Source organism: Rhincodon typus, chromosome 27, assembly GCF_021869965.1.
Source record: "Rhincodon typus isolate 14 chromosome 27, sRhiTyp1.1, whole genome shotgun sequence".
NCBI lineage: Eukaryota > Metazoa > Chordata > Chondrichthyes > Orectolobiformes > Rhincodontidae > Rhincodon > Rhincodon typus.
The window spans coordinates 42,243,331-42,255,851 of record NC_063358.1 but is presented as its reverse complement, the minus strand read 5'-3'; the positions used below and the strand labels follow the sequence as shown (position 1 = coordinate 42,255,851).

The 12,521-nt window shown below is 43.4% G+C and overlaps 1 protein-coding gene across 1 annotated transcript in view; it reads left to right on the top strand.

The window, feature by feature from the left end:
* The window catches only part of rims3 (regulating synaptic membrane exocytosis 3), a 130,038-nt gene that overhangs the window by 86,844 nt on the left and 30,673 nt on the right, over nucleotides 1-12,521 (top strand). The gene's annotated exons all lie outside the window — the stretch shown is intronic.

Here is a 12,521-nt window from a genome sequence, read left to right as displayed (position 1 = left end):
CTAAGATGCCTTTTAAATTTTGTAATTGTACCAGCCTCCACCACTTCCATACATGCACCACCCTCTGCATAAAAAAGTTGCCCCTTAGGTCCCTTTTAAATCTTTCCCCTCTCACCTTAAACCTCTGTCCTATCGTTTTGGACTCCCCCACCCCAGGGAAAAGACCCTTGTCTATTTACCCTGTCCATGCTCCTCATGGTTTTATAAACCTCTATAAGTTCACCCCTCTGCCTTTGACACTCCAGGGAAAATAGCCCCAGTCTATTCAGCCTCTCCCTGCAGCTCAAACCCTCCAACCCTAGGACCATCCTTGTAAATCTTTTCTGAACGCTTTCAATTTCACATCCTCCCTATAGCAGGGAGACCAGAATTGCCACACACTATTTGAAAAGTGGCCTAACTGATGCCCTGTACAGCTGCAACATGACCTCACAACTCCTATCTATACTTAATGCACTGACCAATAAAGATAAGCATACCAAACGCCTTCTTCACTATCCTATCTAACCGTGACTTTACTTTCAAGGAACTATGAACCTGTATTCCAAGGTCTCTTTTTACAGTAACACTCCCCAGGACCTTACTGTTAAGTATATAAGTCCTGCCCTGATTTGCCTTTCCAAAATGCAGCACCTCACATTTATCTAAATTAAACTCTGTCTGCCACTCCTCAGCCCATTGGCCCATCTGATCAAGATCTTATAAACATGGAGCTGGACAAATATAGCAGGTCAGAGAGCATCAGAGCAGCAGGAAAGTCAACGTTTCGGGCCAAAGCCCAGCTCAAAACATTGACTTTCCTGCTCCACTGATGCTGTCTGACCTGCTGTGTTTGTCCAGCTCCATGTTTATTGACTCTGGCATCCAGCATCTGCAGTCCTTACTATCTCCTGATCAAGATCCCATTGTGCTGAGGTAACCTTTTTCGCTGTCCACTACACCTCCAATTTTGGAGTCGTCTGCAAATTTACTAACCATACCTCTTATGTTCACATTCAAATTATTTAATAAATGATGAAAAGCAGTGGACCGAGCACCGACCCTTGTGGCATACCGCTGGTCACGGGCCTCCAGCCTAAAAAGCAATCCTCAACCACCAACTTCTACCTTCGAGCCAGTTCTGTATTCAAATGGCTAATTCTGCCTGTATTCCATGTGATCTAACCTTGCTAACCAGTCTACCATGAGGAACTTTGTCAAATGTCTTACCAAAATCTAGATAGATCATGTCCACCACTCTGCCCTCATCAATCCTCTTCATTACTTCTTCAAAAAACTCAATCAGGTTAGTGAGACATGACTTCCCAGGCACAAAGCCATGTTGACTGTCCCTAATCGGTCCTTGCCTTTCCAAATACATGTAAATCCTGTATTCCCTCAGGATTCCCTCCAACAACTTGCCCACCACTGATGTCAGGCTCACCGGTTTATAGTTCCCCAGCTTTTCCTTTCCACCTTTCTTAAATGCAGGGTTACAGGGATAGGGTGGAGGGGTGAGTCTGGGCGGGATGCTCTTCGGAGGGTCGGTGTGGAACTGACGGGCCAAATGGCCTGCTTCCACACTGCTGGGATTCTATAAAATCTCTTGGACACGGCACAATGATTGTGTAATTGCAGAAGTTGTTTGAATGATTACAGTCTATACCATGGAGCTGTTTCTGTCTTGTTGTTTGCTGCCTTGTACAGCGTTGCTTAGTAAACATGAACAGATGCAGGTGATGTTAATACTGGCAACAAGCCCTTAATTCCAGCCCACGTTACTCCATTTGTTGTTTCCTGTAAATGCAGTGTTTGTAAGAGGCTACAAATCAAGTTACCTTTTTTTTAACTTTCTCCTCAATTGAATCATGAAAACCTTGTTTGTGCTGCCAAACTGATAATGTATTGGTGTCTGATTAAAGGGCAAATGCATCAGCACCTGTCTGAAGAAATGTCACCGATACCCTTTATCCTTGTTTTCTATGTAAACACAGGGTTCTTGCACAATACTGCTCATAGTCAACCCAGAGGACCAGCCGTTTTGTAATGTATAAGTATCCTGTTAGCACGCAGCAGTGTGAAACATTTTCCATGTTTTCAGTCCTCGTCTTGTGCTTCCCTGGGTCATTGAGAGGTTAATTGTTCTAAAGGTCAAACGGAGGCTAATTGTCTTTAAAGCCTTTCTGCCCATGTTCCTGTTTCAGCAGAAAGCTTGTGAGAGAATTGATGTCCCTTTCTTTTCCTATGCTACTTTCTGATAGTTTTAATACAGTAATTTGCACCTTCAAATGTGACCCATTCATATATATAACACGTGTGGAACAGAGAGACACCAGCAAACATGTATTTAAACTATGGATTGAGCTCTCTGTGGAGATTATGGAAACATATAATGTTCATTCGTGCCAATACAAAATAGATAGCTTTCTTTCAGAAAACAACATTTTTAGATAGATTGTATGTGTATTTAGCGATCTAATGAGTGATAATTGTAAGGTGCGTGGGAGAAGTAGCTGACTTTGAGCTTGTGGATCCTGGTGCTTTCCACCAGTAGGAATTTCCTCTTCCTGTGTCAGGGTCTGTCAGAGTTTAACTAATAGGGATTGATTGCTGTGCTTAGTCAGCATCTCCAATTTCATGTCATGATGCAAGGAGGGACAGAAACAAAACAGAGAATATTGCAGGATGAGCAGGAATTAGCTGGTGGAGTAAAGTAAATCTTGGCCTAGTATTGGAGTATGTGTGTGTTAATGTGAAGGGGCTTATAAATGAGGCAGATGAGATGCAGTTGCAAGTTGCAGGGATATAATGGCATTTACAGAATTCTGTGTTCAACATGGAGAGGAATGGGAGTTAAACATTCCTGACTCCAATGTATTCATGGGAGATAGGGATGTGAAAAAGACTGGAGGAGAATTGAATTGAATTAGCTTTATTGTCACATGTACTCAAATGAGTGCAGTGAAAAGTTTACAAGTTGCCACTTGTAGCGCCATCTTGGGTGCAAGGAGGGTTTGACCAAGAATAGTGTTGCAGTTCTACAGAGGGATGATATCCGAGATGGTTCAAGGCTTTAATCAACTTTGGTAGAGTTAAGGAATGAGAAGGAGCTTGTTACAGACTGAGTTTTTACTATAGATCCTCCAATAGTGAGACAGAGATAGAGGGGCAAATCTGACAGTACATTTCAGGGAATGTAAAAATTATAATCAAGAGCTTCAGTTACCCCAATATAGACTGTGAGGAGAAAGCAATGTAAACAGTCAAAAAAGGACTTGAATTCCTATAATATGTACAGGTGAACTTTCTTAATCAGTGTGTCACCAAGCCATGAGGATAGAAGCTGCACAGGATCTATCTGAGCAATGAGGCGGGGATATGCACAATGTGCTGCATTGTAACAATGTCTGTGCGGTAGTGTTTCTTATTCTTATTCATACAGGGGTTGTGAGTCAGCGTTAGGGTTAGGTTTAGGCATCCATACATAACTGCCATTGAGAAGGTGCTAGTGAGCTGGCTTCTTCCATCATTGCCATTAATCTGCTGTAAGGATTTCAGATGGTGGTGTTCCCATCTATGTGTTGCCCTTCTCCTTCTACGTGGTAGTGCTCACAGGTTTGGAAGATGCTTTCAGAAGAGTTACTGCAGTATATCTTGTAGATAGTACACATTGCTGCTACCGAGCTTCTGTGGTAGGGAGAGTGGATGTTGAAGGAGGTGCCAATCAGGTCTAGGCAAGTGGGACAATCCATCACAGGAATCAGCCGAGTGAACCTTCTCTAAACTGCTGTAATGCAAGTATCTTCCTCCATGTCAGCTCAGTGCCCAAAGCCAGGTCCTTAATGATCATTCACTGAAACACAGTACAGTGTATGTTTGTTTTCCTATGGGTGGGTGGGTGAGGAAACAGATCATGGGTTGAATTTTAATCTTTTTGGCTAAGCATGAGTTGCGTCAAGATTTTTGGAGGTTTTTTGATGCAATGCCTAGCAAGTTTTCTCGCCGTATTTTACCAAACTCACAGCATTAACTACCTACCACACCCCTATAACATCCATCATGCCTGATCTCAGCCCCAAATTACCACACACGAGTTCTTGGAACAGCTCGCTACTCCCGGAATATCCTGGTATTAACTGGCCATGCCATCTTTAGAAGACTCTTGTGCACCCAGACAGTACTGACAGTCTGGAGCTGCCCTGTGTGGTTCCTGATACTTACAGGGCAGACAGGGGGGAATTGGCATCCTGCTTTGCGGGCAGCATTCTGGAGATCTTGCTGGTTTGTATAGTGCAAAGGTGAGACCACCTCCTTCCCCAGGATCAACCATGGCACGAGACCGACACCAGATTATGCTAGATTATCACTTGGGTCCTTGCAGCCTCAGCTGTCTAGAGGAATGTCCACCAATGTAGGAAGAAGGTCAGTGACCTCTCCACTCTGCAAATATGAGTGCCATGCAGTGTCTGACATGGAGATCCTTTGGAGAAAGCTGAAGTTGCCAGGTACCCACTGTGATTTCCATGCTGAGACTTCTCGATGTTGAGCTTGATCGGTGTGCTTGTTAAGATAGGTAGCTGAACATTACTGAGATGACTCATGGAATTAATAAGGTGCTTAACAAGTTATAATACCACTTGACTGGCAACTCACCCCTTCCTAGAGAGAAATCTGCCTCCTTGCTTGTCAAAAGCCGAAAGAATGGTGTGAGATGGGCCTCATTGGACTTCTCATCTGATTCTGCCACGAATATTCCACAGCCCAGACCCCTTTAATACCACACACCCCGTGTCTACTGCAGCCAGTTCAGAGATTGAACCCCATGCTGTCAGCGTTAATCTCTTTCAGACGCTGGTGGTCTTGTCACTGAGCTATCCAGCAAGTAAAGACATCCTTCAATAACAAGACCAAAACTGTACACAGCCCTCTCTGTATGGTTTCACAAGCACCCTGTACAGTTGTAGCAAGACAATTCTACTTCTTTACTCTATCCCCTTGCAGTATAGGCCATTTATCTCCCAAATTACCTGCTGTACCTGCACGTTGACATCTTGGGATTCTTGTACGAAGACACCCAAATCCCCTTGTACACAGCAATCTGTAGTCTCCGTGTCACTAACACAAGAATATTCTGTTTCTCTTGTCAAAGTGGACACCTTACTTTTTCCCACATTATACTCCATCATTTCCATATCCTTTTGAAACACTTTGGCCTGGATTTTAGAATTTTACTGTGGACCAAATGTGGATCCCAGACACATACTTGCCGGGTGCGAGTCTTTTAAAGGGCAGTCTGTTTCTCCTGTTGTTGCTGAATCAATCACCAGGCCAGCAGCTACAGAGTCTCAGTAGCTCCTTGTGGAGGGGGGGGGTAGACACTGCTGAGGCAGGTAGGAGAATACAAGGGTCAGGTTGGGGGCTCTCTCAGAGCTTCCACATGTCCATTGCCCACTGGAGGTTTCAATTTCCCAGTCAATTCAGTGGCGCAGCTGAGTCAGCACTTAAGAGTCATAGAGATATACAGCAGGGAAACAGACCCTCCAGTCCAACCCATCCATGCCAACCAGATAACCTAAATTTAACCTGGTCCCATTTGCCAACGTTTGGCCCGTATCCCTCTAAACTTTTCTATACAGATACGCAATCAGATGCCTTTTAAATGTTGTTATTGTACCAGCCTCCACCATTTGCTCTGGCAGCTCATTCCATACACGCACCACCCTCTGCGTGAAAAAGTTTCCCCTTAGGTACCTTTTAAATCTTTACTTTATCACCTTAAACCTATGCCCTCTAGTTTTAGACTTCTGCAATGGTGCCAGCATCCACCTGGAGTTTTCACTGCTGTAATTCCATCCCTTTGGAATATCATATCCATGACAATGATCATGGAACGATCATTCCCATCTACTTCACTCATGACCTTTACAGTGGAAATCTGCTGCCCATTTTGGTCAGGTTTGTGTGTGACTCCACACTCACTGTGTTGGCCCTTAATGGGGAGGTACTAGTGTCATCGTAATTTCACTGGACTAGTAATCCAGAGAGGCAAGCTAATGTTCTGGCAACATCAGTTCAAACCTCACATGGCAATGGTTAAACTTGAATTTTAATTAAAAACTGGACTAATGGCAACCAATGTTGATTGTTGTAAAGTCCCATCTGGTTCATTAATGTCCTTTCATTGAAACTGCTTACATGGTCTGACCTACATGTGACTCCAGAACCCCAGCAATGTGCTTAATTCTTAACTGCCCTTTGGGCAATTAGGGGTGGACAATAAATATCATCGACATCCACATTCAATTTGAAAAAAAAAATTGCCCTCTAAAATGGCCTTCCATGACTCAGCTGTATCAAATTGTTAGATATTTTTATTATTATATTAGTTATTATTATAATTTAATTAGGTTCAAAGCAGTTCTGGATAAAAGCAAAAAGTAATCAAAGTAATCAAATACTGAATGGAAGGGGAGCAAATTTCAGTCATTTAAAATGAGATTTCCAGGTGGAGTGCAGTCAAAGATTGTCCAAGACATGGTTCAAAGAGCAATGTTTGACTGTCAAGTTCAAGTACAACCCAAACATATCCACATGTGGAGGAAAGATGGGACATTCAAGATAAAGCTCTAACCCTGGATTACAAATAGAAGTTATGTTAAGGCAGGGAAGGGGTTTATGGCAAATGTCAGATACATATATTGGAAACCAGATAACAGGAAAGGTGTGGAGGGGAGCAAGTTACAAAAGGATGTAAATTGGGTAAAGTGTGTCTGAGAAAAGCTTACTGAGACCCTCAAAACCAACCACAAAATGTTCTATCAACATATAGAAGAGGATAGATAAAGAAATGGTGGAGCTGGTGTAGAGTTTATTTAAAAAAACTGAGCAATATATGAGAGTAGTAGCAGAGGATTAGAGAAGTGAAAATGTTGCAGCCCATTCTGAACATGGGGACAGATAAACTTGAAAACTGGAGGCTAATCAGTGATTTAGGAAAACTGTTAGAAAGCATTGTCAAGAACAATATTATTCCTATCTTGAAGGAGCAAATGTAAGTAGGAATATCCAGCATGGATTTCTTACAACAAATCTGTCTGAACAACCTACTTGAGATCAGTGATGAAGTAACAGAGAGCATTGTTGATAACAATTGTACATATCGGTTTTCAAAGACTATGTTCTAAATATTTGAAAGTTGACTTATTTGAACAATGGAAGCACATAGCAACTTGGATATGTAATTGACTAAAGGTAGAGCATGATGGTGAACTGACCAGGGGGAACCCGATATTGACAAAATTTGGGGATCATTGTTTCTTTTGCTGTTTATCAATGACATGGTTTTGGGTATTGGGAATGCAATTTCAAAGTTTGCAGAAAACACAGAGCTTGACAACATCATGAGGAGGATAATAGCAGATATGAGGAGGACACAGGCAGACTGCTGAACAGAGCAGATTGTGTGGTCGATGCTATTTAATGTGAATGATTGCAAAGTAATGAAGCCTGGGAAAGGCAGAGCCTGCAGAGGCAGTCTAACCTAAATCATATTCTGTTGTGAAGCTTTTGTGTGTGTTATTCTGACTTTCTTGAAAATGTCTCTGGCTCTTTTGAAAGCTGATATTAAAACGAACTTTCTTGAGGCAGTGATATGCGGAAAGGTCACATGGTTTGGGTATATGGTGTGAATAGTGGTGTACCTCAAGGATCTGTTTTGGGGCCACTGCTGTTTGTCATTTTTATAAATGACCTGGATGAGGGCGTAGAAGGATGGGTTAGTAAATTTGCGGATGACACCAAAGTCGGTGGAGTTGTGGATAGTGCGGAAGGATGTTGCAGGTTACAGAGGGACATAGATAAGCTGCAGAGCTGGACTGAGAGGTGGCAAATGGAGTTTAATGCGGAAAAGTGTGAGGTGATTCAATTTGGAAGGAGTAACAGGAATACAGAGTACTGGGCTAATGGTAAGATTCTTGGTAGTGTGGATGAGCAGAAAGATCTCGGTGTCCATGTGCATAGATCACTGAAAGTTGGCACCCAGGTTGATAGCGTTGTTAAGAAGGCGTACAATATGTTAGGTTTTATTGGTAGAGGGATTGAGTTTCGGAGCCATGAGGTCATGTTGCAGCTGTACAAAACTCTGGCGCGGCCGCACTTGGAGTATTGCGTACAATTCTGGTCACCGCATTATAGGAAGGATGTGGAAGCATTGGAAAGGGTGCAGAGGAGATTTACCAGGATGTTGCCTGGTATGGAGGGAAGGTCTTATGAGGAAAGGCTGAGGGTCTTGAGGCTGTTTTCGTTAGAGAGAAGAAGGTTAAGAGGTGACTTGATAGAGACATACAAGATGATCAGAGGATTAGATAGGGTGGACAGTGGGAGCCTTTTTCCTTGGATGGTGATGGCTAGCACGAGGGGACATAGCTTTAAATTGAGGGGTGATAGATATAGGACAGATGTCAGAGGTAGGTCCTTTACTCAGAGAGTAGTAAGGGCGTGGAATGCCCTGCCTGCAAAAATAGTAGACTCGCCCACTTTAAGGGCATTTAAATGGTCATTGGATAAACATATGGATGATAATGGAATAGTTTAGGTTAGATGGGCTTCAGATTGGTTTCACAGGTCGGCGCAACATCGAGGGCCGAAGGGCCTGTACTGCGCTGTAATGTTCTATGTTCTATGTTCTATGAATACGAGGAAAGCAGTTGTGAAAAAGAGGTGCTGCAAGGCATGACTGTTGTAAAACATGCAGAAGAAAGACCCAGTACAATGTGGATGGATAATATCAAAACATGGAGTGGCTTGTAGGGGACAGACAGTGAGAGTGTTGGAGAGTAGAGTTCAGTGGAGAAAGATTATTCATTGTGTGGCTAAAGAGGATGGATAAAAGGTAGCTCTGACATTGCTGACATGAGGTCAGGCATACACTTCATTTGAAGTGGAGAAACAGAACCGGTGATAGTGAGCTGGCCATCCAGGTAGTGCTCCACCCAGTATCCCTTTATCACCGATTTGTGATTGGCCATTATGTAATGCTGGCACTGGCTTGTAATAATCAGGATGTTACCATTGAAACTGGGAAAGGAAGGTGTGACAGAGAAGCTGCTGCAGGAAGAAGATGTGACACAGGAACACAAGTGTCCTCCAGTTGCATTCAATTTATAACCAGTTTACTGGGATGTGTTCTGTGTGTAATGAGCTAATAAACTCTAATGTAAAGAAGAGCCTACACAACAGACACAATGATCATCTCCTGCTAGTCTGCTATACAAAGAATTGGGTTTTCTTTTGTTTTTTGTTAATTCCTTCTTAGAATGTAGGCATCGCTGGCCAGGCCAGTATTTATTACCTATCCCTAATTGCCCAGACGACAGTTCCATGTCAACCACATTGCAATGGGTCTGGAGCCACATTTAGGCCAGACTAGGTAAGGATGGCAATTTTCTTTGCATTAGTGAGCCAGATGAGTTTTTCAAACGATTGCTTCATGGTCATCATTACACTCATAATTCCAGGCATTTATTGAACCTAAATTCCACCATTTCCCATGGCAGGATTTGAACCCAGGTCCCCAGAACATTACCTGGGTCTCTGAATTAATAGTCTATCGATAATGCAACTAAGCCATCACTTCTGTCCTACATCTCCTGATGGTACAATCCCATGCTGGAACACCCTGGTTGCTCATGCCCAGTCACAGCACACTGACCTCTGCAGGTAGATGGGCACCAACACTGGTTAGTTCCCCAGCAATGTGTGCATTCAGTTGCTGAACATGTGGTTGTACTGATAACTCTCCATGGTGGAATTGCTCAATGCCTGAGGCTGACCCTGAAGGATGGTCTCTCAGCGAGATGCTTTGAGTCTATCAGAATCTGTAGAATAGTGTAAAATGTGGGCAGCAAACACACAGGAACACCACCAGCTCCCCTCCAAGCCGCACACTATGCTGAATTAGAAACCCATAACCATTATTTCAGTATCACTGGGTCAAAATTCTGGAATCTCCTTCCTAACAGCACGGTAGTTGACCCCATACCCCAAGGACTGCATCAGTTTAAAAAACACCACCACCTTCTCAAGGGCAATTAGGGATGTGCAATAAACACTGACCCAGGAAGCAAAACCCACTTTCCTATTGATCTGAATAACATTGTTGGGGCAGGAACTCAGGCAGAATGAATGGTTTTCATTCTTAGCTCAGGACTGAATTAATACAACCAGCATCATTAGTTTTTAATGTTATATTGTGTTTATTTACATAGAGGCCTGTGAGGGTTGCGGAGTTCCCTAATATCCCAATTCAGATACCTAGTACCACCTCGAGCACTCTCATTTTAGATACAGCTTCTTTCAGAGAAGTAACAGGAGCAGGAGTCGGCCATTCAGCCCCTCAAGCCTGATCCACCATTCAATAAGCTAACGACTGATCGGATTGTGGCCTTCATGTTCCTGCCTGCCCCTTTTCCCACATTCATCAGTTCCTTCATACTTAAACATCAGGCTCACTCAACCTTGAATATATTCAAGACCGAGCCTCTACTGCTTTCGGTGGGAGAAAATTCCAAAGATTACAGACTGCCTGACAGGAAACATGTCCTCCTCATCTCTGTCTCATTTCTCTAAACACCACCGAGTTTAGGCTCAAACTTCTCAAACTTTCTTCATTAGACACCCTTTCTGATTTGGTTCCAACGCAACTGTACACAATACTCCAGGTGCAGTGTTTTCATCACTCTGTACAGCTGAAGCAAAATCTCCCTACTTTTATACTCAATTCCTCTAGCAATTTTCCATCCTATTCATGCTGTACCTGTAAGTGGACTTTTTATGATTTATATGCAAGTACACCCATGTCCCTCTGTACTGCAGCATTCTGCACTCTCACTATTTCAATTTAAATAATTCTGCTTTTAGATTCTTCCTGCCAACCTGGGCAATCTCATGTTTTAAAGTTCCACTCATCATTTCTGACAGTATCCCTGACCTCTACTCTCCATCTCCCATGTAAATCATCCTTATCATTGTCTGAGTGACATTTAAAGGCAGTTTTGTCTTGTAGGCCCAAGCCAAGGAAAATCTAAACTTCTATCAGGTGGGATCCTTTCACACAGCACATTTCTACCCATTAGATGTGGGGTGGACTTGATCTGGCTTTGCCCAGTGCTGATGTTGCCACCAGTGTGTTGGTGGGGGGGCACTGTGGGGAGTGGGGGGGAATAGAGCTGATACAAGCTCAATTTGGTGGATCTTAAGTCCACATTATTGTAAATGCCTCACACAGAAGAAAGGTGGTGAGAACCAATTCAGTACGATCCTATTGGAAGTCTAGTGTGAAGTATTGCTACATTAAAGATGCTGTATAAATATAATTTGTTTGTCTTGCTGCACCCTCTTAACAGCGTTGTTTACAGGGATAAAGGAAATTTGAAATCCTGGCCTACAGGAAGGCTTTTCCTTAGGTGCAATTCCATGTCAGCTCCATTTCTGGAACAGATTGCTGTCAGCTAACACATACTTACAATGTAAATATTCCAAGTGTTTATTAACCTGTGTGAAGCAGAACTCTCTCTGTGACCATCTGTGCACTCATCTTCATCATTAAATTAAATTCAGTTGCTGTGTCTCCAGATCTCTTGCAGACAAAGTGGGAAATGAGGCACAAGACGATTTGTTCATGTGTGTTAGGAGGACCGATAGTCGAGATATTTTTAAATATTGACAATTCTATTCATAGTACTCACTGTTAAATAATCCATCTCCTAGTCTCAGTAATGAGGAGGTTGTGTTTCCCATCTGTTAAACAGTTCAATCTTTCCTAGAAGAGTTAGTGACTAGCCACATTCCATGGCAGTCTGCCCTAAGGCCTCCATCCTGTGGCCTTCCACCTTCAGGCTGAACTAAAGAAAAGGCTGGCTTTCTCTCCAGGACCTTTCATGGCCACAGGACTTTACAAAGCACTTTCCAATCAATGCAATGCTTTTGAAGTCATCTTTGTTGAGTTCCTGGAGGCTGGAAACACAGGACACTGGTAAACTTGTGCCTGGTAACCCTGGGCCATGCTGCCTCTGGGCTCTGTTACCCCTGACTCTGGTTTCCCTGTGCCCTGGTACCTCATCACAGGGACAGGGTTACCCTATGGTCAGGTACCCCGTGCTCTTTGCTCCAGGCCCTGGTACTGCCGTACCCTCGTACCCATACACCCTTATACCCCACTCCATGGTGTCTAGGAGCCATGGTACCATTATGCCCTGGTACCTCTGCACCTTGGTAACCCTGTCCCTGGTACACCTACACACTGGATTCCCTGCTCCCTGGTGCCTAGTTCTTTTATCCCTATGCCCTGTTGCCTTTATAGCCTGGTACCTCTATAATCTGGTAATCCTGTGCTTGCTAGCCCTCAGCACTGGTACCCCTACACCCTGACACTCCTACACAGTCACTCCTGTACACTGCTAACTCATGGGAATGTACTCCCGGTCCCTGGTTCCCCCACACTCTGTCACCCCAGTGCAAGGCAAAATGATATTAACGGGGCAATA